The following is a 5,918-nucleotide window of genomic DNA, read 5'->3' as shown; positions in this document are numbered from 1 at the left end:
ATATGCATTCTCTAATGAATCCCCTCAGTGGACTCAGCAGATAGCCCGATGTAGCTTTGCTACATACACACACTCTAATGAATTAAAATACATTTCTTTTGAATAATTTTTGAGAATAATTCATGGAGTTAAACTCGTATGTTAATTCAGAGTATTTATACCAGAACAGTGGACGAGAGTAGCTAATTTGACTACTAAAATATAGAGGTCGCGTGAAGGATAAATAAATATTTTGCGTTTAATCTTAAAAAAAAAAGTAAAATAATTATTCCATTAAATCGTGTGTGTGATAAAATTGTTGACAATATAGTATCTTCTCTCGGATTGTTTTATTGTTTAGAATCAAGCACAAAGATACACAATAGGCTAAATGTGTTCTGCCCATCACAGGTAACGAAACCCGGTTTACAGAGGTGAGAGTCAGCAGACATACTGCTGTGCCACTGGAGAGAAAGTTGATATTTATTAAATTCAGTACAAATGTAGGTACTTTCAAACAATCAGTGCTATATATTCTTTCTTTATTAAAAGTAAATGGACTCCCCAAAAAAACAAGGTTTTAAATATCTTTGTCATCGTACGTCTGACAAATTTTGAACAGGATTCTGGCGCTATAAAATGTATCACTACACCATTATTTTACACTTGTACGTTTTCAACGCTTTCTTTGAGAAGTGCTGAGGTTTACTTCTGAGTTAGGTTTAGTTTATTGAAATAGCTTGTTGGAACGTTTTTTTTAATATAAGGTACCGCCCTACAGAATGATTTACGTGTTCACTAACTACCCTCAAACTTGCTATGTTTGGATTAGAAATTGTTACAGCAGTTAAAATACCCCAAAATATTTACTTTACTTTGTTAAGAATTTAAAAAAATCTAAGCCAATTAAGGCTTGGTTTTTATTTGTTTTCTCGTTTGAGATTTTGTTTGTCTATTAACATAATTCTGTAAATATATTATCATATTCAATGAATTTAACCTAAGTAGAATTATAAAAACATATACAATATAATTAATATAAAATAACTGGGGCCCGGCATGGTCAGGTGCGTAAAGGCGTTCGACTTGTAATTCAAGAGTCGAGGGTTCGAATCCCGGTCGCACCAAACATGCTTGCCCTTTCAGCCGTGGGGGCGTTTATAATGTTACGGTCAATCCCACTATTCGTTGGTAAAAGAGTAGCCCCAGAGTTGGCGGTGGGTGGTGATGACTAGCTGCCTTCCCTCTAGTCCTATACTGCAAAATTAGGGACGGCTAGCGCAGATAGCCCTCGTGTAGCTTTGCGCGAAATTCAAAACAAACGAAAACAAACAAACACAGATAATTAATACTACAAACATTCTACATCTGAATTATAGGACAGTATCTGCTTAGAACTCGCGTGAATCGAAACTATGAGTAATAAGTGTGTTAAGAAATAACGACATGTTCAAGGTGGAGCTGTAAGTATATCATCAAATTTTTTACCGGGCGAAAGATCGCACATGTCCATGTAATGAAGGAAATGCTGAAACTAATTTGTATATTTTGCAAAAGCGTTGTTTCTTCAATATTTAGGGTAAAAAAATGAACTGAAAACAAAGCAACAATTACCCTATCTTTTGTTTTACTAAATTATTTTGATGTGGATTTTATTAACTTTTCACATTCATTCGAGAACGATCTGGCGGTGGGTGGTGATGACTTGCTGCCTTCCCTCTAGTCTTACACTGCTAAATTAGGGACGGCTAGCGCAGATAGCACTCGAGTAGCTTTGCGCGAAATTCAAAAAACAAACAAACATATAAAACAACTGATGTTCGAATGCCCTCTAACTTTTCGCTCCCTCGCTCGCGCAACGACAAAATATTTTTCCAGTTATTTGCCCATATCCTATGAATGCATAAAGAAATGCACGCATTCACACAGGAATATTATTTCACACATTAATGAATAACTTATTAATGTTCTAGCTGAACAATACTATCATGAGAATGTTGTCTCTATATAAAAAACTGCCTAACAAAGATCTTCACTCTAGACTGACGGGTGTTTAGAATGATTTTGTGTTCATACAAAGTAGGTAAGGGCAGCGTACTTTAAGAAGTGGTTATTAATGTTTATTAAGGTATTTTGTATTAAAACTATTGGTTAAATGTTCAATATATTTATTTTATTATTTATTATTACTGTATATCTTGATAATGCTTATTTAGTATTGTTGTCACAGTAAATGAAACCAGGACTAACCTCGTGAGGTTTAATTGAGATCACGTCTATTAAATTTACTATATTTTTAGGTGTGATCTTCTGGTTAGGTTGCTTTACTCAAAAGTCAGTATTAAAAGTGTTATATAAAGACGAGTAAGATACAATTGTGTTAACTCAAAATCATATAGCTTGGTTTTTCTAGAAGTGAGCTTTGAAAAAGACAAAGCAAAGCATTCTAACAATCACCACATTTAATACACTTGAAAATGTGACTATAAATCGTGGCAATGGTCAACAAGCATGAATATTAGTCTCAAAACTACACACATATATGTGCATTACTTGCATTATTTAAACGTAATCTTAATCATCAAAACCCAAAGACATTTGCAGTTTTAAGTCGATATTCTTGTGTAAATACATTAATTGTCAAAACGAGTGTTCTTTCAATCGTAAAAGTGCTAGTTGGTGTTGTTTGGAATTAAGCACAAAGCTACACAATGGGATATCTGTGATCTGCCCGCCACGGGTATCGAAACCCAGTTTTTAGCGTTGTAAGTCCGCATACATACCGCTGAGCCACTGGGGGACAAGTGCTAGTTTATATAAGTATGGCTTTAACTAATTTTCTTTTCATGAAATAAACTCTAAAACTAGAAGTTCAAACGAGGTTAAATAAATCTGGTCCTGTTCTATTATTTTTCCTGTTAAAGATGTTATGCATTAAAACGTGAATAATAAATTAACAATTAGCTGTTCTGATTTAACTGTGTAACTACTACTTTTAAAGACGGCTGTGTCCTTTCTGTTCTTAGTGAATAGACTTAAATCAAGTTAAATATAAATCTAGGAGACTCTTCCTTGATCTTATTTCACTGTACTTTTGTCCTATTTCACGCTTTCTTTGTCTCAATGTTCGCTGGAGACGAGGCAGAAAGTTTCAAACAACCGTAACACCTAAATCAATCCGTGTTTTCAACGTAGTTACTTTGATAATAATGTTTTGAAGGTCAAATGGTACGTATACTGTTTGTCCAACATCACTCAATAGTTGTTGTATTTGTTTAAGTATATTTAAAATAAAATTATACTTTTCAAGCATGCACCGTTTTGTTGAATGTGTAACATTTTTTTTCACTTTCTAACAGTGTCAGATCCAATGAAACTAAATAGTTGTATTCGGCTTAGTTTCCAGCATTTATCATTCTGTTACTTAAGTTTTTGTAAGGTGTTAAGTATACTGACTCTCAGCCCCCGAGCTATTAAGGCCTTCATTTTTAAGTTTAATGACAGAGTCATTTTTCCCGTAATCCTGTTTCAGCATCTTTTAAGATAGAAATGAGATTAAGACATATTAGGCTTGGAAAAGCTGAAAAATATTCTGAGAACACAGCAGATGTAAACCAGTAAACAAAATTTCGTGGAGAAATGAATGTTTTGTCTGTCAGAATAATATGGATGTTTTGTCTATCAGAATAATATGAATGTTTTGTCTATCACAATAATATGGATGTTTTGTCTATCAGAATAATATGAATGTTTTTGTCTATCAGAATAATGTGGATGTTTTGTTTATCAGAATAATATGGATGTTTTGTCTATCAGAATAATATGGATGTTTTTGTCTATCAGAATAATGTGGATGTTTTGTCTATCAGAATAATGTGGATGTTTTGTCTATCAAAATAATATGGATGTTTTGTCTATCAGAATAATATGGGTGTTTTGTTTATCAGAATAATGTGGATGTTTTGTCTATCAAAATAATATGGATGTTTTGTCTATCAGAATAATATGGATGTTTTGTCTATCAGAATAATATGGATGTTTTGTCTATCAGAATAATATGGATGTTTTGTCTATCAGAATAATGTGGATGTTTTGTCTATCAAAATAATATGGATGTTTTGTCTATCAGAATAATATGGATGTTTTGTCTATCAGAATAATATGGATGTATTGTCTATCAAAATAATATGGATGTTTTGTCTATCAGAATAATATGGGTGTTTTGTCTATCAGAATAATGTGGATGTTTTGTCTATCAAAATAATATGGATGTTTTGTCTGTCAGAATAATATGGATGTTTTGTCTATCAGAATAATATGGATGTTTTGTCTATCAGAATAATATGGATGTTTTGTCTATCAGAATAATGTGGATGTTTTGTCTATCAAAATAATATGGATGTTTTGTCTATAAGAATAATCTGGATGTTTTGTCTATCAGAATAATATGGATGTTTTGTCTATCAGAATAATCTGGATGTTTTGTCTATCAGAATAATATGGATGTTTTGTCTGTCAGAATAATATGAATGTTTTGTTTATCAGAATAATATGGATGTTTTGTCTATCAGAATAATATGTATGTTTTTGTATATCAGAATAATGTGGATGTTTTGTCTATCAGAATAATGTGGATGTTTTGTCTATCAAAATAATATGGATGTTTTGTCTGTCAGAATAATATGGATGTTTTGTCTATGAGAATAATATGGATGTTTTGTCTGTCAGAATAATGTGGATGTTTTGTCCATCAAAATAATATGGATGTTTTGTCTATCAGAATAATATGGATGTTTTGTCTATCAAAATAATATGGATCTTTTGTCTATCAGAATAATATGGATGTTTTGTCTGTCAGAATAATATGGATGTTTTGTCTATCAGAATAATGTGGATGTTTTGTCTATCAGAATAATATGGATGTTTTGTCTATCAGAATAATATGGATGTTTTGTCTATCAGAATAATGTGGATGTTTTGTCTATCAAAATAATATGGATGTTTTGTTTATCAGAATAATATGGATGTTTTGTCTATCAGAATAATATGGATGTTTTGTCTATCAGAATAATATGGATGTTTTGTCTATCAAAATAATATGGATGTTTTGTCTATCAGAATAATATGGATGTTTTGTCTATCAAAATAATATGAATGTTTTGTCTATCAGAATAATATGGATGTTTTGTCTATCAGAATAATATGGATGTTTTTGTCTATCAGAATAATATGGATGTTTTGTCTATCAGAATAATATGGAAGTTTTGTCTATCACAATAATATGGATGTTTTTGTCTATCAGAATAATGTGGATGTTTTGTCTATCAAAATAATATGGATGTTTTGTCTGTCAGAATAATATGGATATTTTGTCTATCAGAATAATATGGATGTTTTGTCTGTCAGAATAATATGGATGTTTTGTCTATCAGAATAATGTGGATGTTTTGTCTATCAGAATAATATGGATGTTTTGTCTATCAGAATAATATGGATGTTTTGTCTATCAGAATAATGTGGATGTTTTGTCTATCAGAATAATGTGGATGTTTTGTCTATCAAAATAATATGGATGTTTTGTCTGTCAGAATAATATGGATGTTTTGTCTATCAGAATAATGTGGATGTTTTGTCTATCAAAATAATATGGATGTTTTGTCTGTCAGAATAATATGGATGTTTTGTCTATCAGAATAATATGGATGTTTTGTCTATCAGAATAATATGGATGTTTTGTCTATCAGAATAATGTGGATGTTTTGTCTATCAAAATAATATGGATGTTTTGTCTATAAGAATAATATGGATATTTTGTCTATCAGAATAATATGGAGGTTTTGTCTATCAGAATAATCTGGATGTTTTGTCTATCAGATTAATATGGATGTTTTGTCTGTCAAAATAATATGGATGTTTTGTTTGTCAGAATAATATGGATA

This window comes from Tachypleus tridentatus, unplaced genomic scaffold, assembly GCF_004210375.1.
Source record: "Tachypleus tridentatus isolate NWPU-2018 unplaced genomic scaffold, ASM421037v1 Hic_cluster_11, whole genome shotgun sequence".
NCBI classification, from domain to species: Eukaryota; Metazoa; Arthropoda; class Merostomata; order Xiphosura; family Limulidae; genus Tachypleus; species Tachypleus tridentatus.
The sequence above is the reverse complement of the archived record's forward strand: the minus strand, read 5'-3'. Positions refer to the sequence as shown.